We start from the raw sequence: 23,108 nt of genomic DNA, 5'->3' as shown, positions 1-23,108 counted from the left end.
GACAGTAGTCACGTGAGCTGTCAAACCCCGCTCGAGCTCCGCGGGTCACGTGTCCTCCCGCGCGCACCTGATGTCACAACAGACTGCACACGGCTCAACTGACAGTTGAGAGTCGCGCTCAACCCGTATGGACGACGCGATGGACGCAGCCAAGAAGAGGATCCAGCGCCTGCTGCACGAGGCCTCAGCCTACAGGGACTTGTCATCCGCCCTGGACCTTCGGGACAGCCCTGCTCTGTCAGGTAACTCCCCGGCTGATTACCCTCTGCAGGCCCCTCATCTGCTCGGTGTCGCCCCCACACTCCCGGTGGTCAGCGCTGTGCACACAGTGCCGCTTCCCCCGGAGATGTTAGATTATTTTAACCCCATGAAGAACACTCATTGCATGATGGGAGTGTTCCCTGAGATCAGCCAGGCTTGGCTGGCCATTAGCAGTGACCTCTTCCTGTGGGACTTCCGCACCGGCCGGAATGTCACTCGCTTTGGTGGCCTCAGGGACACAATCGTGTGTGCTGGACTGGTCAGACCTCAAGAAGGTGTCGTCCAGCCACAGACATCCCATCTGCTAATCATTGCCACTCCGGTCACACTTGTTGTATTAGGAGTGAGCTGTCTGCAGCCTGAAGATCCCCATGACAACCCTTCTGGGCAGATCCAGCTGCTAGAAGAGCCCTTGTATTCTGCCGCTGCAGAAGATACCTACGTATCTGTCGCCGGCACACACAATGGGCGCATCTTTCTGTCTGGTACATCCGGCTGCTTGTATGAAGTGGTCTACCGGGCTGAAGCCGGCTGGCTTAGCCCCAAGTGGCAGATTATTAACTGTACGCGGAGCGCGGCCGGCGTGCTGCTCGCCTCCTGGCTTCTAAGCAGCCATGACCCCGTCGTTCAGATCGCTGTGGATGACAGCCGGAACATCTTGTATACCCGCTCTGAGAGCGGCGTACTACAGGTCTATGACTTGGGTCCAGATGGCAGCGGAATAACCAAAAAGGCGTCAGTATTCCAGGACGCCATTGTATCCGCTGCTGTAGGGATCGCCAAGACAGCCGACCCGTCACTCTTCAGGCCCATCATTCAGATTGCTGTCATTGAAGATTCAGAATCTGTGAATTGTGACTTGGTGGCTATTACTGGCGCCGGCGTCCGCCTTTACTTTACATCCGCCCCGTCAAAGCGGCCCGCAGCTCAGCCCTGGCGATTGGATTTAGTCCATATTCGCCTACCGCCCGGATTTATAGACTCTGCCACCGTGGACAAGCCATCAAACGTCCATCAAGTGCTTTATAGCGATGGCGTTTTCCTTATGGCAGCTGCTGAAAACGCCGTCTATGACCAACTATGGTGCATCAACCATAACTGCGTCCCATTTCAGAACCAATTAATGGAAACACATGCCGTAAAACATCTGCGGGGTCATTCCTGTGTAATTGCGTCTGTCAAGGACTCTTCCGTCCAACAACATATGGTTCCAGCCAAGATGTTTGTTGTGCTCTCCGCACATGGAAGCCATATCTTCTCTCTGGTCAGACCGGTGGAGCAGCTTCAGGATCCTCTCATCGACGCTTATGAAGATGAAGATGAGCAGAAGACTGAACAACTTTTTAAGGTGTATCACCCGGACCAGGCCTGTGCAGCTAGTTTACACCTTGCGTGTTCTACTGCTGCCTCCGATCAGAAGCTGTCTACCTGGGCTACTGAGGTATTTTTCAGATATGGAGGAATAGCGCAGGTGAAGAATAACTCTTCACTTCCCGCACCCAATAACACCAGGGCAAATAACACCATATCTGTTGGGTCACCCTTACCCACACGTAGCCAGATACCAAATAAACGCTTCCAGGGTTCAACTCAACAACATTTTTCTGGAGGACACAATGGGATTTACATCTATTTTACCAGCATTATTCACCTCATCTGGGATAAAGACCTCATAGTCGAAAGAACATGCAAGAATGACAACGGTGACTTCATAAAAATGGATAGTGGCATCTCCGGAGAACTTCTGCAATCAGCTCTACGAGACCTCAGAGACTTACAAGAATTTCTGGAGAGAAATTTTAATTTTGGAACGGGCACACTCAGAGATCTAAAGTCTAAATATGAGAGCACGATCCCTCGTGGCAACAGGGCGACCACCGACACAAGGCAGAAGCTGAAGAACAGTTCTGGAAAAGCCTTCAGTTTCCTAAAGCGTGATACCAACACCTGCCATCACCAAGAGGTACATGACGAGTGTCACACTGAGGCCCCGCTAACGGAGAAGACCTCCCTTCAAGGAATTCACCAGTTGGTGAAGAAGACCTGCCAAACCTTAGCGGTGTGGAACCAGTTCTGTGAGCCCCACTTTCACCAGGTAGTGTCTGGGCTTCGCAAGGAGTTGCAGAAGCAGCTGAAAAACATGACATTTAAAGATCTAGTCATCCGGGGGAAGAAGCTGACCAAGACTCTCATCGCATCATTGATCGACTGCCATATCCGTCACAATGTAAATACGGATGAGGTGATCTCTTACCTGCAGCACATGTGCCCGATATTTTACAGCAGTGAAGATGCCATATTGTCCAAGGCTTATGTACTTATACAACGATCCCTTCAAGTCAACAACAAGTATGATAAAGAACAATTGCTGCGCGCGTCACTGCAGGAGTACCAGAAAGTATGTCACCTTCTTGACTTGGCTAGTGTTTGTGGCAAGTACAGACAGCAGTGTTTTTATGAGGGTGTAGTACAGCTGTGCCTTACATATGCTGGAAACAAGGATCCGCAAGGCCTTGGTTTGCGCTATCTGAAGAACGGTGAGCCCGAAGGCGATGAGTTGGGCTTACAAGCATTTGAAACCAAGATGCACAGCTACAAAATCATCATTGATTTACTGCAAGAGCTGGTCAACCAAAGGAAATCTGCTCCCCGAAGAGTAACCACAAAGCACGGCCCCTCTGGACTTCTTTTTCACCAGATACTGGAATTGCTTCCGCGCTCTGCAGATGAATTCTTCCATATTGTGTTATTCAACTGGCTCATCAAGGTTGATCTCACAGACGTCCTGCTGGAGCTGAAGTCACCTTTTCTGGAGTCTCATTTGGTGCGCATGTCCAACCATGAGGACAACGAAGTGCGCTACATGAATTTATTGTTCTGTTACTACCAGAAGAAGGGAAGTCCCATCAAAGCTGCCAGGGTGATGGCCAAACTAGCGGACTACGAGAGCCCCAACATCTCTCTGAAAGGAAGGATTGAATACTTATCTAGAGCCATCTTGTGTGCCAGAACCACCAATGGCCAGTATGGACGTGCTGAAGATTCAGAACTCATACATGAGCTGGAAGACTTAATGGATGTCGCTAAAGTACAGCTTGAAATCCAGAAAGTGCTACTCAGGAAATACTCCCAACATCCTCCAGCACAGACTGCTGCGGCGCAGCTTGATTCACAGGTAATGGACCTTACAGCTCTGTATGAGAAATTTGCAGACCCATTCCAGCTTTCAGAGTGCAAGCTTGCAATCCTTAGATGTGCTTCTTTTTCTAATGCTTTCTTGGTGCAGCAGATATGGAAGGAAATCATACAAACAGAGTTGAAGGACAGCGTAGAGATGGATGCTGCCGACAGGATGCAACTGCTGAACCTGAAGTTGGTCTCACTGGGCAAGAGCTATGCCAGCACTCCCATGTATCTTCCTCTTCAGTTTTTGGCTCAGTACCTGGAACAACAAGTCTGCTCCTTGGATTGGCCGGCAGACTTTGGGTTAAAGACAATATTGGAGATGAATGTGCCGTTTCCCACGTGATTTCAGAATTGGGAATCCCTTCTGGACGGAGGTGAAGAAGCCTTTCCTTCTGCCGCAATGTATTCATGGGCTGCTCCCCGCATATGGAAATGACCATAATATCGTCCAGAGCCTTGACAGACAGCAATTTAACACAACCTGTGTTCCAATGCATCAGATCACACGGGCGTATTTCCAAGCCAATATAGCTCCGGGCGTTTTTACATTGGGCCCAAAAGATAGTCCAGGAACATCGGCCGCTGCATGGGCTCCTATGCTTAGCTCCGCCCCTTCCATTGCACAGAACCAGCGGGGAGGAACAAGAGGTAAGCCTGCGATTGGAAGGGAGGGGAAATGGGCAATGATAAAACATCAATCTATTTTATGTTGATCCAGGGATTATTTTGGATCAGCCGCCATTCTCCATGCTCCACATCTTACTCTACTGCGAGAAATATTGGGCATCTTGTCCTGCTGCATAGACAACATCGATCTGCCGTACCAACTTTCAAAATGTTGATCCAGGGATTATTCTGACTGCCATTATGGAGTCAGGAAGGATTTTTTTCCCCCAATGGGCTAAATTGGCTTCTGCCTCATTGGGGTTTTTTTGCCTTCCTCTGGATCAACAAGATAAGGTGGTACAGCAGAATGATGGTATTCATGCATCAGGACAACATGTGCCACATTTAGAGCAGTAGGGAAAGATTTTGAGCATGGAGAACATGGACTTAAATGACAAGCCGAGGGAGAATGTGTAGAAGTTGGGAAAACATCAATCTAATTTACTCCCTTTTCTCAACAACCACTCATTCCACATTCACCATTGGCTTATCAGTTCAGCCGACATTCTCCATGCTCCACATCTTACTCTACTGCTAGAAATATTGGGCATCTTGTCTTGCTGCATAGATAACATCGATCTGCCGTACCAACTTTCAAAATGTTGATCCAGGGATTATTCTGACTGCCATTATGGAGTCGGGAAGGAATTTTTTCCCCCAATGGGCTAATTTGGCTTCTGCCTCATTGGGGTTTTTTTGCCTTCCTCTGGATCAACAAGATAAGGTGGTACAGCAGAATGATGGTATTTATGCATCAGGACAACATGTGCCTCATTTAGAGCAGTAGAGAAAGATTTTAATCATGGGGACTGTGGACTTAAATGATAAGCCAAGGGAGAATGTGTAGAAGTTGGGAAAACATCAATCTATTTTACCACCTTTTCTCCACTTCCACTAATTCCACATTCTACATCGGCTTATCAGTTCAGCTGACATTCTCCATGCTCCACATCTTACTCTACTGCTAGAAATATTGGGCATCTTGTCCTCCTGCATAGATAACATCGATCTGCTATACCAACTTTCAAAATGTTGATCCAGGGATTATTCTGACTGCCATTATGGAGTCGGGAAGGAATTTTTTCCCCCAATGGGCTAAATTGGCTTCTGCCTCATTGGGGTTTTTTTGCCTTCCTCTGGATTAACATGATAAGGTGGTACAGCAGAATGATGGTATTTATGCATCAGGACAACATGTGCCACATTTAGAGCAGTAGAGAATGATTTTGAGCATATAGAACATGGACTTAAATGACAAGCCGAGGGAGAATGTAGAATGTGTGGAAAGTGACAAAAGGTGGTTCAGCACATTGATGTTTTCTATACAGCAGGAGAAGATGCCCCATGTTGGGAGCAGAAGGGAAAGATATTGACCGTGGAGAATGTGGGCTTAATTGATAAGTCGATGGAGAATGTGTAGAAGTTGAGAAAACATCAATCTAATTTACTACCTTTTCTCAACAACCACTCATTCCACATTCACCATTGGCTTATCAGTTCAGCTGACATTCTCCATGCTTCAACTCTTCCTCTACTGCTAGAAATATTGGCCATCTTGTCTTGCTGCATAGATAACATCAATCTGCTGTACCAACTTTCAAAATGTTGATCCAGGGATTATTCTGACTGTCATTATGGAGTCGGGAAGGAATTTTTTCCTCCAATGGGCTAAATTGGCTTCTGCTTCATTGGGGTTTTTTTGCCTTCCTCTGGATCAACAGGGGGGGGGGGGCAGGCTGAACTAGATGGACATTGTCTCTCTTCAGCCTGTGTTATTATGTATTTGTGGGCAGCATGGTGTCTTAGAGATTATCACTGCTGCCTTGTAGGGCCATAATTAAAAGGGGTTGTCCATTTGCAAATGATTGATAGCCTATCTTTAGAATAGGCCATCGCTAGCATATCCGCCAGGGTGTATTCACAGACATAGGTTAATGTAGTCAAGCACTCAGCTGATTTCTGCAGAAAGAAGACAGCTCTATTCCCAGGGCAGTTTTCAAAGGGAATTTGGACTGCACCACAAAGCAAGGCCGCTACAATGTGAAAGGAGCTATATGCTTCCTACAGAAATCAGCTCAGTGTACAATCACCCTGGCCTGGTAAACAGCTAATTGGTAAGGGTATTGTGTGATGGATCCACATCACTCTACTATTGATGACCTAAACTGATGATAGGCCACCAAAAGTTCACAACTAAACAACCCCTAGAAATTTGGCTATGGCAACATCTGCTGTGCATGGAGCTTGTTTTCCGTGTGTTTGCCTGGTTTTTTTTTTGTTGTTTTTTTTTTAGGATAGGGAACTCGCAAGGTAATGAGGACCCTTGACGTGGGTTGCGAGCTTACATATCTTGGCCAAAAGCGGTGGAAACTAACACCTCTGTATTGCATTCTACTTTGTCCATACACTTTGATTTTATATTGGCATAGCGTGGTGTTAGTACGTTTGGTGCACTTGGGGTGTTGGAGTATCTGCCAGGTCATATATTCATGCCACTGCATTGTCAGTACATGACTTTTTTTTACTGGCAGACCATACCCAGTGCATATATAAACACACTGAGCAGTCACTGGCATCTCCTCAATATATTATTTATTGTTCATTTGCATCCACACAATGAAGAATAAGTTTCAGTGATGAAAAAACGTGCACAAACACGGCCATGTGAAGAAGCCCTAAGACCTGGATAAGTTAACACAATGGTGGAACCTGACATGTTTGCGTATTTTGGCCAACATATAAACCAATACCTCATGTTATTTAATGAAGGAAGATAGAACAATTACGAGATTGATATTTTCTTTATTTAAATGAGTAAAAAGGTTATGAGTTCATGGGTAAAATGAAAAGAGGAGCTTCTATATGAAGGTATTGTGATGTGCAGATGGGTTCACATGGCAGCCCAGAATCAAGGGAAGGTTCCTGGGTCTGCCATGTATTGCAGTCTATTAAGCTCTGTCACAGTCAGCTCTCAATAAAGCATCGTTAATAATACTATATACTACTGTAGAAGTGACCAAACTGTTGCAAGGTCAAATCACCAATGGGGACCAAAAAAAATTAGGATTATTAATTTTTTTTTTAAATATTACAAAAATAAAATCTATTTAAATAAAAAAAAAACCTTAAAGGGGTTGTCTGGGCAAGACAAGTGTATGCATGCACTTCTGTATGGCAATTACAAAGCACTTTGTAATATACATTGTGCATTGTTAATGAGCCATACAGAAGATATATACTTACAGGAGTGCCCCCTTCTTGTGTTGACGGTCCTGTTGTCCCTGGTTCCGACAAATTTCTTGCTTCTGTCTTCTCCTCTAGTCGAACTGTGGACTCGCGTCCCGTTTGTTTGCACATGCGCAGTAGCGCTCCTTGGGCTGTGAGTGCGTGCCTGTGTCTTCGCGCATGCGCAGTAGCGCTTGCTGTCTCGGGTTCGCGCGGCAGTTCGCGGTGAGGGTCCGCCGGTCTCAGCTGGAGGGTAAGTATTATTACTAGGGGCGGGGGCTGTGTCGGTGTGGGGTCTGTCACCATAACTTGTCACACAGGGGGGTGGGCTGTCACCATAACTTGTCGCACGGGGGAAATTGGGTGGTGGGATGGGGGGCTGTCACAATTACTTGTTGCACAGGGGGTGTGTAGGGGAGGTGGGCTGTCACCATTACTTGTCGTTTGGGGGGTGGGGGTGTCACCATTACCCGTCGCACGGGGGTTGGGTGGGGGAAAGGGGTCTGTCACCATTACTTGTTGCATGGGGGGGATGTCACCATTTCTTGTCGCATGGGGCGTGGGTGAGTGTGGGGAGGGGGGCTGTCACTATTACTTGTCACACGGGGGAGGGGGCCTGTTACCCTAACTTGTTGCACAGGGTGTGGGGAGGGAGGGCTGTTACTATTACTTGTCACACAGGGGGTGGGGGGGCTGTCACATAAACTTGTCGCACGGGGGAGGGGGGCCTGTTACCCTAACTTGTCGCACGGGGTGTGGGGAGGGAGGGCTGTTACCATTACTTGTTGCACAGGGGCGGGTTGGTGGCTGGAGGGGGGGCTGTTGCTGTAACTTGTTGTGCCGAGGGCGGGGTGGTCGCTGTCGGGCTGTCACTGTTCGGTTCGGGTGCAGTACTGGGACAGGTTTGTAATTGCCCAAGCAGTGATAGTAATCCCCAATAATTGCTACAGCAGTGATGATCACTTGGTGTCATTATCACTGCTGGGTAATTACTGTGTGTCACAATTACTGCTGGAGCAATTATTAAGGGGTAACTGTCCCAGCAGTGATAGTGATCCCCAATGATTGCCCCAGCAGTGATAGTGAAGCCCCATATTATTACTGCTGGGGCAATTATTGGGGGTCACTATCACTTCTGGGGCAATTATTGGGGGTCACTATTATTGCTAGGGCAGTTGCCCCAGCAAAAATAGTGACTCCCCTAGCAGTGATAGTGACCCCCAATAATTGCCCCAGCAGTGAGTGACCCCTCAATAATTGTCCCAGCAGTGCTAATTACTGGGGGTCACTATCACTTCTGCAATTATTGGGGGGCACTGTTACCGCTGGGGCAATTATTGGGGGGCACTATTAGTGCTGAGGTAATTGCTGGGGGTCACTATTAGTGCTGGAGCAACTATTGGGGGTCACTATTACCGCTGGGGCAATTATTGAGGGTTACTATTACTGCTGGAGCAACTATTGGGGGAGCACTGATGCTGCTGCGGCTGCTATTGTCGGGGCAGTGATGTTGCTGAGGCTAATATGGAGGGGGCGCTGATGCTGCTGTGGCTATTATGGAGTGTTTCACTATGCTATGTGGGGGCACTATGTTAGTTGGGGGCACACTGCACGATCACCATGTTGGGGCACTGTGGGGGGGGGGCACTGGTAGCACCATGTGGGGGCACTATGTGGGAGCACTATGGGGGCTCTATGTTATGTGGAGGCACTAGGTGAAGTCACTGTGGTAGCACCATGTGGGGGCACAATAAGAGTTGTGAGGGGTAGTATTACTGGCGCTGCCACTGACTGACCCAGCCAGCCTCCCATCCAGTGTAATCCTGCCTGTGCAGGGATGGGAGGAGGTGAGCAGTGACTATTGTGAATGTTGGGTGCTGTGTTATCTATATATAGGTGTCTCCTCTCAGTGTAATCCTGCCTGTGCAGGGAGGCGAGCACTGTGGGGATACTATGTTATGTGGGGGTGCACTGTGGGGGTACACTGTGGGAGCACTATGTGGGAGTAATATGGCAGCACTATGATATGTGGGCAGGCTCTATGGGAGCACCATGTGGCGGCACTGTATGGGCGGGCACTATATAGGTGCACCATGTAGAGGCACTGTGGGGGCACTATGTAGGTGCACCATCTAGAGGCACTGTGGGGGCACTATGTAGGTTCACCATGTGGGGGCACTGTGGGTACGCCGTGTGGGGGCACTATGTGGGAGCACCATGTTATGTGGGGGCACTGTGGTAGCACCATGTGGGAACACTATGTGGGAGCGCTATGGGGCTCCATGTTATGTGGGGGCGCACTATGCGGGAGCAGTATAGGGGTACTATGTTATGTTGGGGGTGCATTATGGGGGTACTATTTGGGAGCACCTCAGTGTAATCCTACCTGTGCAGGGAGGGGAGGAGGTGAGCTGTGACTATTGTAAATGGTAGGTCCTGTGTTATCTATATATAGGTGTTCTCGCTTAGTGTAATCCTGCCTGTGCAGGGAGGGGAGCTGTGCTTATTGTGAATAGTGGGTCTTGTGTTATCTATATCTAGATGTCACCTCTCAGTGTAATCCTGTCTGTGCAGGGAGGAGAGGAGGTGAGCTGTGATTATTGTGAATGGTGGCTCCTGTGTTATCTATATATAGATGTCACCTCTCAGTGTAATCCTGTCTGTGCAGGGATGGCAGGAGGTGAGCTGTGACTATTGTGAATGGTGCCTCCTGTGTTTTTTACATATGGGTGTCTCCTCTCAGTGTAATCCTGTCTGTGCAGTGATGGGAGGAGGTGAGCAGTGACTATTGTGAATGTTGGGTCCTGTTTTATCTATATATAGGTGTCTCCTCTCAGTGTAATCCTGCCTGTGCAGGGAGGCGCGCACTGTGGGGGCACTATGTTATGTGGGGGCGCACTGTGCGAACAGCATGGGGGCACCGTGTTGTGCACCATATGGGGGCACCATGTAGGGGCACTTTGTAGGAGAACTGAGGGGAACACTATGCATGTGCACCATGTGGGGGCACCATATAGGGGCACTGTGTGGGGGCACTATAAAGGTGCACCATGTAGGGGCACTGTGTGTGCACCATGTGGGGGCACTGTGCAGGTGCTACTTGTGGGGCCACTATCTAAGTGCACCATGGGGGGCACTAACTAGGTGCACCATGTGGTGGCACTGTGGGTACACCTTGTAGGAGCACTGTGGGGGCACTATGTAGGTGCATCGTGGGGGCCACTGTGTGTTTGTGTGGGCCACTGTGGGAATACTCTCACTTTTAAATAGTTTCAATGGGAGAGCATTGCGATCTCCTGCTCCTGCTGGTGACAACTGTAGCAGGAGATTCCTTCATCTCCCCAGCATGTCTCCATATCACTGGACACTGTGACAATGATGTGACAATGATGTGATAATGATGTGACAATGATGTCACAGTGTTCAGTGATGAGGGGACATGCTGGGGAGTTGAAGGAATCTCCTGTCAGAGCTATCACCAGCAGTGGTAAGTGATCGCAATGCTCTCCCATTGAGGGCAGACACCCACTGGTGACATTTTCTATCTTGCGCTGCGAGAGCAAGTGAAAACGCTTGCCTCACAGCGCAAGAAAGAAGCCGCAATGAAACTGGGATATCGCCAGTCTTTTCAATGGGGCAAGCGGCAGCTACGCTAGCCCCATTGAAAAGATGAGGAGAATACCGTGGACTTCTGCCACAGCTGTGGCAGAAGTGCAGCATGCTATCCCATTGCTTTCAAGGGGATCGGCGCTGCTGCCGGTCCAATTGAAAGCAGTGGTTTTTGGCAAACCCTGCAGCATGATTTTCGGGGAAGGGCTTGAAATATAAGCCCTTCCTTCCCTGAAAATCATCAATAAGTGGTAAAAAAATGTAAAAAAAAAAAGTACTCACCTATCCGCCGCTCACACGCGTCCTCCGGCTGGCTCCCCGACACTGCTATCCAGCACTTTCAGCAGGCGGGGATTTAAAAATGCCTCCTGAAAGTGCTGTGCTGCTTGGCTGAGCGATTAGCCAATAGCAGCTAGTGCTTAGCTATTGGCTGAGCGCTCAGTCAATTACAAATAGTGCTTAGCTATTCATTAATGAATAGCACTATCTCAGCTATTCATGAATGAATAGCTAAGAACTATCTGTAATTGGCTGAGCGCTCAGCCAATAGCAGTGTCGGGGAGCCAGCTGGAGGACGCGTGTGAGCAGCGGATAGGTGAGTACTTTTAAAAAAAATTTTTTTACCACTTATTGATGATTTTCAGGGAAGGGCTTATATTTCAAGCCCTTCCCCGAAAATCATGCTGCAGGGTTTTCCAAAAACCACTGCTTTTAATGGGATCGGCAGCAACGCCGATCCCATTTAAAGCAATGGGATAGCATGCTGCACTTCTGCCACAGCTGTCACAGCTGTGGCAGAGGATTTCTTCATCCCCGCCGTGCCCGGGGCTGCCGCTGGCCGCATTGAAAAGACAGGCAATGTCCCGCACGGCTGCCGGCCCCGTTGAAAGCAGTAAAGGGATTCCCCGCAGGGGTACGTGGCTGTTTTCACATGAAACGCCGCGCATCCAGGAGACTCACATGGATGGAGAGAGCGATACCAGGCCGTCACTCACAGCTTGATATTGCTTTTCCCATCACAGCACGCGCCTCTCTTAATGACGCCAGTCTTTCAGTCATGTGACCGGCATCGTCAGGAGCACGCACGCTCAAGAGGAGAGAGAGCAGCGCATCATGGGAACTACCCTGGTGGCGCCATCTTTAGGTCAGCTTTACAAGGAGAAGATAAGGAATAAAAAGGTTAGCAGAATATCGTTTTTATGTGTAATGCTGCATAGTATGATCCTTTTAATCTACAGGGCATTAACCCCTTGAGTGGCGGGTTTCCTACCACCCTGTCGTGCCCACCAGGGCAGGTTTTTTAAAATGGTCTAATTGTCTGATCACATTCCGGGGGTCCGATGGTGACAGCCCTTTACATGATGCAGTGACAGCCCTTTACATGCTGCAGTCACATAGACTGCAGCATGTAAAGGGTTAACACAGCAGAGATCGGAGGTTTTCTCTGATCTCTGCTGTAAGAGCTAGTACCTAGCTGTCCTCTCACAGCCAAGCGCTAGCTCTCCCTGCCACAGAGACCATCGGCTTGCTTCTGACAAGCCGATGGTCTCTATGGCAACCTGTAAACAAAGCAGGAGATTGTTGACAGGACTGTCACAGTGTTCAGTGATGACGGGGCTGTAGCTGGGACGAAAGAATCCTGTCACTGCTATCCCATTACTTTCAATGGGGCCAGCACTGCTGCCACCCCGTTGAAAGCAATGGGATGAAGGCAACCCCTGCAGTGATGATGTTCAGAAGGGGTGCTAGACATATAAGCCCTACCCTGAAAATCATCCCTAGCTGTGAAAAAAGAAAAAAAAATGTCCCCCCCCCCCCCTTCCTGAACCGCTATTCGGCTCTTCTCCCCATCCCTGTCAGTCTGCATCTGTATCTGGGGGTCGGGGATTGAAAAGTCCTTGCCTCCTGAAAGCGCAGCCTCTGATTAGCTGAGCGCTGTGTCCAATCAGAGTGAGCGATCAGCTATTCATTGAATGACAGCTGAGCGCTGCCTCTGATTGGTCAGAGAACTCAGCCAATCAGAGGCAGTAGTCAGCCATTCATTAAATTCGTCTGAATGAGCCCTAGACCATTTTTCACTTAAAAGTTAACTAAATATAATAAACCTATTTGGTATTGTCACGTCTGTAAAAGTCCAAGCTATTAAAATATATAATTATTTGTCCTACACAGAGAACGTCTTAGGAAAAAAAACAATGCCAAAATTGCTTTTTTATTGTGCATCCCATCTCCTAAAGAAATTGGAATAGAAACACTGGTTAACAAACGTTTACAAAATTCATGTTATTGAAATAAAATGAGTCATTTCTTATCACTTCACATGTGTTCAACACAAAATGCAAAATTTTTTTTGTAATCTGCAATAGTCGTTTACATCACAAAATGCATGCCAATAGTAATAGGCCTCTGGTTAAAGGGGTTGTCCCGCGGCAGCAAGTGGGTCTATACACTTCTGTATGGCCATAATAATGCACTTTGTAATGTACATTGTGCATTAATTATGAGCCATACAGAAGTTATAAAACGTTTTATACTTACCTGCTCCGTTGCTGGCGTCCTCGTTCCCATGGAGCCGACTAATTTTCGCCCTCCGATGGCCAAATTAGCCGCGCTTGCGCAGTCCAGGTCTTCTGCAGTCTTCTATGGGGCCGCTCGTGTAGAATGCCGGCTCCGTGTAGCTCCGCCCCGTCACGTGCCGATTCCAGCCAATCAGGAGGCTGGAATCGGCAATGGACCGCACAGAAGCCCTGCGGTCCACGGAGACAGAGGATCCCGGCGGCCATCTTCAGCAGGTAAGTATGAAGACACCGGACCGCCGGGATTCAGGTAAGCGCTGTGCGGGTTGTTTTTTTAACCCCTGCATCGGGGTTGTCTCGCGCCGAACGGGGGGGGGGTTAAAAAAAAACAAAAACCGTTTCGGCGCGGGACAACCCCTTTAACACCTGTAAGAACATCACGTCATAGACTACGTCTTAGATTTCCTTGCTTGTCTCTTGTCCAGCTGTTCGGGAGCATCTCTGTGGAGTGTCCAGCAAGAGTCTGCCAGCATGGGAATTCTTCATGAAGGTATCGGAAAGCTGGCGAAGTCCGGTCTCTGGCTTTTATGAAATTCTTCATCAAACCTAGTTTGATGTGAAGGGGTGGTAGCAGGATTTTGTGAGCCTTGACCAAAGCTGGGTGCTGGATATTCTTCTCTCCAACTGCTATATTTTGTCTGTGAGTCCATTCCTTCCGCAAGTAGTGCAGTGCCCTTGCTCGGCTATCCTACTCACATAAGAAGCATATGTATCTTGTATATCCCTGCTGCAGTCCTATTAAAAGGGCAACTACCTTCCAATCACCATAGAGGTGTCAGCTGTACTTGGAATTCAGTAGCTGCTCTAAGTTATTGTACGTCTCTTTCATGTGGACACCATGCGCTGCTGGAATTGATAGAAGATGGTTTCCATTGTGCAAAAGCACAGCCCTAAGACTCAGTGTCCAAGAGTCTACAAATAGTCTCCATTCTTCTGGGTCATGAGTGATTTCTAAGGCATTCATGAGGCCCTCAATATCGGAACAGAACACCAGATTACCGTCCTTTCTGAAACGTCAAAACGAGAGCCAATAAAAAATGTTCACGGTCATATTCATGTTCAGCACACCAAGATACTACAGATTAGGGCCTTTTAAAGTCAGTAACAATTTCAGTGTTGACCAGTGAAAGTGATCAAAAAGTCATACGTACCTTCAAATAGTACAAATAAAAACTACAAAGTCGCCCTGCAAAAAGCAAGCGCCCACACAGCATTACCAACGGAAAACTAAAAAAAGTTATGGGTCTTAGTATATTGCCATAGAAATAATTTTTTAATGGTGCAATGGTTAGCGGGCTCGGTCGCAAAGATCCAACGATCACTCTGAAATTGCTTCCTAAATGCAATGAGACAAACTATCCCCAGAAAATGGAGATTCCCCCACGCCTCCATGAGGTTGATGTGACTGGAGGCTATGGATAATCTTAAATACATGGAGACTTATGTGCGGGAGACGAAACAAACTTACTAAACACAATAGTAGCTGGGCGACTTGGATTCAGTTCCGTTCTTCTTCTAGAGTCCGGGCTTCATAATGGTGTTTAAACATCATAATCGGCGGTCTGGGTTTCTAAGCTTCATTCTAACTTAGTTGTTTGGAGATGGGTTCACATTGGGCAATTCCCATCATCCCCAGGATATAATTATCCTTTTTTAGTCACTTTCATCTGCTATTTTTTGTTTGTGTTTTGTTCTCGCCTTAGGTGTTTATTTTCCTTTTTGAAATACTCCCTCGTTTTTACGTAGGGCCTTTTTTTCTTTGGTCCTTGTATTTCATGCGGAGGGATAGGGAACATTATTGGCGCCTGCAGACGGCCGGGTCGGATCCCACTGCGAGAATTCTCGCAGCCGGATGCGGACCCGTGCCCCTGCACAGCCCTGCGGCTTACCCGCTCCTGGCGTCTCTTCTCTGCCCTGTGTGCCGGCTGCAGGCCAGCCGGTGCATGCGCAGAGAGGAGCCGGGCAGTCACTACTGACATTTCTGTGTGCCTCTGCGAGACCCGCACAGAAGGAGAGCATGCCCCGATTTGTTTTCTGCGTGTATTTTCACGCTGACATATCACGGCCATCTGCCTAGGATTGCGTTATCTAATGCAATCCTATGGCAGCGGGCAAGGGCGGAAATTCTGTGGGAAATCCCGCCGCGGCCATTGACTAGATAAACACTGGATTTCTTCATTGTTATATCTCACTTGATTTTATGAGGATTTGTATTGCATTATGTTTCCACAAAATGTTTGCGACAGTTTATGATGGAACCACTTTTGGCGTTTGTTAATAAAAATAACAATAAAATATTTTTGAACCGTAATCGTTAACCCTTTCCAATCCAATTATTTTTTCTTATTCATTCTCCCCAGCTCCAAATAAATTGGAGCTGGTGAGAATAGATGAGAAAAAATACATTGCCCTGCACCCTCCTGAACTGACAGAGTTCAGGAGGGTGCAGGTGCTCACTGCACCGTGGGGGGGGGGGGGGGGCTGCTTACCTGTCTGGCATCTTCCGCATTCTCCCTCTGCCTCCCAGCTCGGCGATCATGTGACCGCTGGGGTCAGGTGGCACCCAGTGGTCACATGATCGCCGAGCCGGGAGACAGAAGGGAGAATGCGGAAGACGCCGGACAGGTAAGCAGGCCCCCCCCACGGTGCAGGCTCCCAGCTCGGCATTCATGTGACCCCTGGGGATCAGATGACACCGGCGGTCACATGATCGCCGGCCGGAATCTCTGTGCATTACATAGCACTAATTGAGCGCTATGTAATGTGTAAAGGAGAAGGCAGAAAGGGTTAAAAACCCTTTCTGCCTTCTCCTCGGGGGTCCTCAATGAGGACCAGTGCAGGAGTGTATCTGTACCCGATGTGTCTGATGATCGGGTGCAGATGCACTCCTGCACTGCAGTGTCGGGCCTGCCCCGACATCGGAGCTGTGGAGGGAAATTATGATGTCGGGGCAGGCCCGACATTGGATTGGAAAGGGTTAAATGTGTATTTTTTTTCTATTTCATTCCACTTAAAAATGCTTAAAAGTTTTTCAATGCATCGTATGGCAAAATAAATAAAGCTTTTAAAAAATACAGCTTGTCCCACAAAAAACAAACCCTCATACAGCATGTTGACAGAAAAATTTTAAAAACAGTTCTAGCTCCTGAAAAACTTTGAGAGGTTTCTGTTCTTTAACGGGTTATCTGCAAGCCCTGATATTTATTCTCTTACCTCAAGTTTTTAAAAATTCTGTTTACCTGCAATAAAAAGAAACTTTTATAGATCTGAACCTCTAAATAAGATTCTAGATAAGAAAATGCTCTTACCAGACAATGAATTCAGTCTCATTCTGCGATTTAGGGCTAATGCCCACGGACGGATTTCTTCTGCGTTTCCGATGATGGAATTCCGCAGCTATTAGCTTCTATTGAACCTAATAGCTTTCTGCCTGCCAGTGCTCACATGCGGAACTTTGCCGCGGATTTCTGCTGTGGGAAAAAAACGCTGCATGCTCTATTTTATTGTGGATTTCCACAGCCGAAGGTCTCCATAAATATAGTATTAATGGAGCCCACGGAAATCTGTGGCGGAATTCCGCGACCACTCGCCGGCACCAGTGTTTTTAAACCTGCTACTTCCATGGCGTAAATCCACGAGCGTATACCGCAAAGCTTGTGGGTATGAGCCCTAACCTTGAACTGTTTCATGCAGATTAGGGACTTCAGTTATTAATCTCATCGCTCCACGGACAGATTATTTGGTGACTGACAACAGCAGCAGGAAATCTGTGTTGCTAGGGGCTCGTTCACACGGCATAGCTGCTGGAAAATTGCAGTGATAGCGCTTCGCTGGTCCATGCGATATCGCTGCTACTTATCGCGGTGATGCTGCAACTTTGTAGCGCTACAAAGTCACATGTGGTGCTACAAAGTCAGCCCGGCCGTATCTTCTCCTCGGGTCCCCGGCAGTGATCATCTTCCTCTCTTCTGGCTGGGGATTCATATCACAGCCAGCACTCGATGAATGGCTGTGATTTTTGAATCCCCGGCGAGAAGAGAAGAAGATCAATGCCAGGACCTGGGGAGCAGATGCGGCCGGGCTGACAGCGCAAGAGAGGTGAAGTATGTGTATTTTGTTTTTTTTTTCTGCAGCCAGGGCTTAAATTTTAGCTTTGGAAGCAGTATTTCCTACTGTCATAGTTGCATCGCACCGTGCAAAAATCACATTTTCGTGCAATGCAACAGAGAGAAAGGCTTCATAGGGAAACATGAACTATGAAACCTTACGAGTCGCGTGCATATAGCGGGACCCACGAGGTTTTTGTGTCTGATTGTCGCATGCTGCACAATATCGCATGTGTGAAGTAACCCATAGGAAAGCAGGGGCTTCTTATACATGTGATTTGTAGCAGTCGTAGCAATGCTGCAAAATCGTGCGACTTTGTCACCCGTGTGAACGTGGGCATAAAGGGGACTCAGGTGCCAGCACTTCTACACATCTCCACAATACAGCAGCGCATACTAATACCAAAGATTGGTTTCAAGCAGGAGGTGTCGCAAAAGTAGCCACCACAGCTATACAGTGACCCTGTGAAAGTCTCAATAAATCTGTTACGCTTCCTGTGAACGCTCCAATCCAGTATCTCAGATAACTGTGCTAATTTGTAGCACGAGAGATAATACATGTCGACCAGTGCAGATCCCCAAACCCCAAGCAGGAAGAGGAGGTGGCAAAATAAGCCTGAGAAACCATGACCGAGGTAGGACCCGCAATACTCTGTGTGGGAAGCATGTGAGCGGGCCCAGGGTCAGGCTCGGTCCCAGCCTCCACCTTGTGTGACCCAAGGTGCCATGAGTTACATAGCTATTGCAAATTTGTGTGTCCCCACACACTTCATTCTGTGTAGGTGTCAGATAGCAGAACATTGCACTGGGAAAGCAGCCTCCACCCTACCCAGTCATTCAGTGTATTTGTGCCAGATAGCTGAACATTGCGCTGGGAAACCTTTGTGCACCCACAGCATAGGCGAGCCCATGAAACCCAAAGACAGTATTACACATAAAGAAATCAGAGTGCCCAAACATGGCAGAGTTTCACCCCGCCCAGGACCTCGGGCCACACTTCTGCCCAAGTCATTCAGCGTATTTGTGCCAAATAGCTAAAACACTGCAATGGGAAATCTTTGTGCACCCACAGCATAGGCGAGTCCATGAAACCCAAAGACAGTATTACACATGAAGAACTCAGAGTGCCCAAATATGGCAGAGTTTCACCCCACCCAGGACCTCGGGCCACACTTCTGCCCAAGTCATTCAGCGTATTTGTGCCAGATAGGTAAAACACTGCAATGGGAAAGCCGTCTGCACCCTACCCAAGTCAGTCAGTGTATTTGTGCCAGATAGCTAAAACACCAAAATGGGAAGGCTTGTTATTTGTATAGCGCTAACTTATTCCGCAGCACTTTCCAATAATTTTTATTTATTACCCCCCAGCAAGCTGGGTACTCATTTTACCAACTTCAGAAGGATAGAAGGCTGAGTTAATCTTCAGCCGGCTACCCGAACCTATTACAGTTGTGCATCTGGGACCTGTGGTTCTACAGGCTTCCTCGTGCACACCTTCACAGGTAGGGGTTAATTGAGCTAGCTGGATGTGGTATCCTCCAGCAGCCAATCCCCCTGGTTTGCAGCAGATAAATACCAGCAAACTCTTGGGAGAGATTGCTGGTCATTTTAGTGCCTTATGTATCACTGTTTATCTCACACAGAGCTAGTGGTTGCATGCTTGTTTGAAGTGTCTCTCTCCTCCTCTGAAGATGGTCTGGACACCTACTGTCCCTCCCCTTCTTACAGTTTCTGGGGTCAGTGCATTGTGTAGTGTGCGGTACTGTGACCACATAGAAGCAGGCGACCTGCAGGTTTCTCCCTATCCCTGGGCAGGTGCGGCCCGCAGACGTCTGATGTCCTATGTGTGGGTCAGATGGGTGATGCCTGACACTGCTCCCTATGTCAGCATGGTGGCTGACTCTCCCTATTCCCCTGGAGTGGGGACACTTGGCTGCTTTGGTTTGCCGTTGGTATGCATGTGAGCTCTGGGTGGGGTCCGTGTTGTATGCACTACCTGTTGTATGTTAGTGTGAACAGTGACTTGTGTTGTATGTCTGTGCAAGTGGCCAGACATTTGATGTGTACAGTCCTGTTCTATGTGGTATGTGTTACACTATATGTTGGTGTTTACAGCGACGTATGTTAGGTCTGTGCAGTACTGTTCTGTGTACAGTGTGTGTGTGAACAGTGTTGTGTTCTGAGTGTTTAGTGCATCTCTCTAGCTCCCTGATTAGGGATAGCCAAGTCAGTAAAGAAAGACAGTGGGGTTATGGCTCCGCTTTATGGCTCCGCTTTTAGGCAGAGGTGCCCCTCTTTCCCTGATCAGTTAGGGAGAGTTGTTCATTCTTCCTCCTGGAGAGATGCAATTGGTCCATGCAAGTACTATATCTGTGTGGTTGCAGTTTCAAATGGACACGTTTGCATCCTACCTGTGGAGCAGCGCTTGAGTGCACCCAGCGGACGTAACAGAAGCATGTGGGGATTGAACCCGCAACCTTCAGTTTGTGAGCGAGAGCTTAAGACTGCATTCTGCTACCTTAACACTCTGCCCCACACAACATTTCCTCATAGCCACAGGATGCATCCCCAATGTTTCCTGTTTTCATACAAGACCTCTTCGTCTTCTGTACTCAGTTACTCTTCCTGTCCCAACCTTCAGCTATCAGGTAGTATGTTGTGTAGACTTGAGGACACACAATGTTAGTGCCCCCTAGTATAGAGACTAAACCCCATAACACTTGTAATGTAACTTAAGACAGGATTTGCCATTATGGGTGGAGTGATATGTTCTCTGCTCTGTATATGGAGTCCACCAGAGTTTCTGTCCCGCAGCAGCTGCCGCCATGTCTTTAGGAGATGATACACGTCTTTATGTATGCAGGATAAGTCTATTTGTACTTCTGGAACACTGATCAGCAGCAATCGCTCTCATTATGGCCAGCACGTAAGACGAGCGGATAAAAAACAAGCATCACAATATGTATAATTTTAATGTCTTTATTGAAATAGCAATAAGCAACATTGTAATAAAACATTACTGGCCCTTTAATAAATAACAGAAGGCTCTCAGAGACTCTAATGTCAGCCCGGTGGAGACCACAGAACTTGCTGCACCCGTTCACACCATTGTTCTGAGATGAGAATCCCTGGCCCCCGAGATCCAGAGGAAGGCGAAGAAAACCCCCCGGAAAGTTCTACATCAGGGGGAAAAAAAATTCCTTCCTGACCCCAGATGTGGCGATCGGATATCACCCCGGATCTAATCTGTCCTGCTGCATATTGCTGTATCTGTATATTATTATAAGCTCAGGATCCTGTAAAGAAAGCAACATATTATACAACCTGCTCCTAAGAGCTTACAATCTAGTGTACAATAGAAACTCTGCTCTTAAGAGCTTACAGACTAATACTATACAGTAGAAACTCTGCTCCTAAGAGCTTACAACCTAATGGCCCCACCCCCAGATGTACACCCTTTCTCAGCTATACGATGTGTGACGAGGCCTCAGCACTAAGCGAGGAGTCACATACTTGGATTCGTCCTCTTCAGGATGTCAGGCTGAAATGACACAAGGTGGTTCAGCATTAGAACTTTAACCATCTGCACCAATTGTGACATCACGTGATGTCTACATACATAGTATGTAAGGCCGAATGAAGACATTGTCCATCTATGATGCCATCTCCTTGTCATGTCGCTGCTGTTGTGTGTATAAAGTTTGAAATATTAACCCTTAGTGACCCAGACTGTTTGCGCCTTAATGACCAACTAGTTTTTCAGTTTTTTTCATCTTCGCATTCCAAGAGCCATAACTTTTTAATTTTTCAGTTGACATCGCAGTATGAGGACTTGTTTTTTGCGGGACAAGTTTCATTTTTTAATGACATCATGTTTACATACGTATAATGCCCTGTAGAACCTTTATTAATTTTTTTAGGGGGATTGGGGGAAAAAAAGGGAATTCTGTCATCTAGTTTTTTGGATTTTATCTTTAAAATATTTAGCAAAATAAATCCCATGATAACATTATTCTCGGGGTCAGCACGATCCGGAGACACAAAGTTTAGACGCAGCTCTATAAAGGCTTGGCTTGTGTTTTGTGAGATGAACTCTAGTCTTCATTTATCCAGTTTTTGGGAACATATAAGATTTTGATTGCTTTTTATTTCAGACTAACAAAATCTGCAGTTTTGAGTTAGACAGTATATCTGCTGAATGTAGTCCGGGAGCAAAAAATCCCTCTTAATTAAACAGAATCGTCCACTTTTAATTAGTTATTCTAATAATGCTCTGCATGTTCGCAGAGAAACTGTTTCTTGTTTTTCTTTCCCACATGCTTGCCGGGTTTTGATCCCAAGAAGTTGATTTCCTTTTTTTCTTCCAATATCCACCCCAAAATTTATAAATAAAGAAATTATACAAACAAATCTGCAATTTTGATATGTTTTTAATGTTATTTTTAACAGTGTTCACCATGCAGTATATGTAACATGTTAATATAATTCTGCAGGCCAGTACGATTACACCAATACCAAATTTATATAGTCTTGAGGGGGTTTTGGCGACAGTTTTTTTAGACTTTTTAAAAGAAATTTATTTTTTGTTTAGCTCATTTTGCCATGACCGCGGCGTGTGAAGAGTTTAATAGCGGGAATTAGATGTCTCTTCCGTCTCTGCTAGTAGAGCAAGTCTGCTGAGCACCCCACCCCCCGTGTACCACAATACATTACCTAAGAGGCGCTGTCTGCTCCACTGCACGTCTCCTTGCAGGCCCCTGGCACACTTGCTTGTAGTTTTTCCCCAGCGCTTCCTTTTCAGGGGTTCAAACCCCGCCTCCAGGAAGTACTGGCTCTGATTGGTTCCAGAGCGCCACGGCTCAGGCAATCACGTCAGCACTCGATGAACCAATCACAGCCATCATGACTTTGTAGTGCCATGCGTGACTTTGTAGCACTACAAAATCGCAGCAATATCGCACAGAACACAGATGTGATATCACAGCAATTTTCTTGCGGCGATATCACTGTTGCCCGTGTTAAAGAGGCCTAAAGCTGAGGCTCTTCAGCAGTATCTCCCTACAAAGGCGTTATTGGGGTCTCTGATTATTTCCCTCATTGTTACTACCTATAATTTTTGTATTACTTTTTTCTATTGATGCCTTTTAAGGAGTTTCATGAAGGTTTTATCATAGTATAACATATATTTATTTGCTTTGTCCATACTAATGACACTCACCCAACCCTTATTTTCTTTACACATCCAAATACGTACACACCTAAATATACACGTGCATTAGCCTGTAATGTCGGAGACCTTTTTGTCTGAATTGAAGGCACATTTCAGGTTTTATGTAATTGAGTATGCTGATTTCAAAAATCAAGACGAAAAAATTCTCAGAAAACCGGACACCTCCCTAAATGAATGGAAAAAGCAGAAAAAATCACTGCCATCTTTCGATACAAAAAAAGACTTTAACTATCCTTCTCCTAAATAGTA

The 23,108-nt window shown here is 47.1% G+C and overlaps 1 pseudogene; it reads left to right on the top strand.

The window, feature by feature from the left end:
• The first annotated feature begins 23 nt into the window (after positions 1–23).
• Positions 24–4,289, top strand: LOC136626631 (nuclear pore complex protein Nup155 pseudogene; annotated as a pseudogene).
• Positions 4,290–23,108: the final 18,819 nt, after the last annotated feature.

The sequence above is a fragment of the Eleutherodactylus coqui genome, chromosome 4, assembly GCF_035609145.1.
Source record: "Eleutherodactylus coqui strain aEleCoq1 chromosome 4, aEleCoq1.hap1, whole genome shotgun sequence".
In the NCBI taxonomy this organism is placed as follows: domain Eukaryota; kingdom Metazoa; phylum Chordata; class Amphibia; order Anura; family Eleutherodactylidae; genus Eleutherodactylus; species Eleutherodactylus coqui.
The sequence above is the reverse complement of the archived record's forward strand: the minus strand, read 5'-3'. Positions and strand labels throughout refer to the sequence as shown.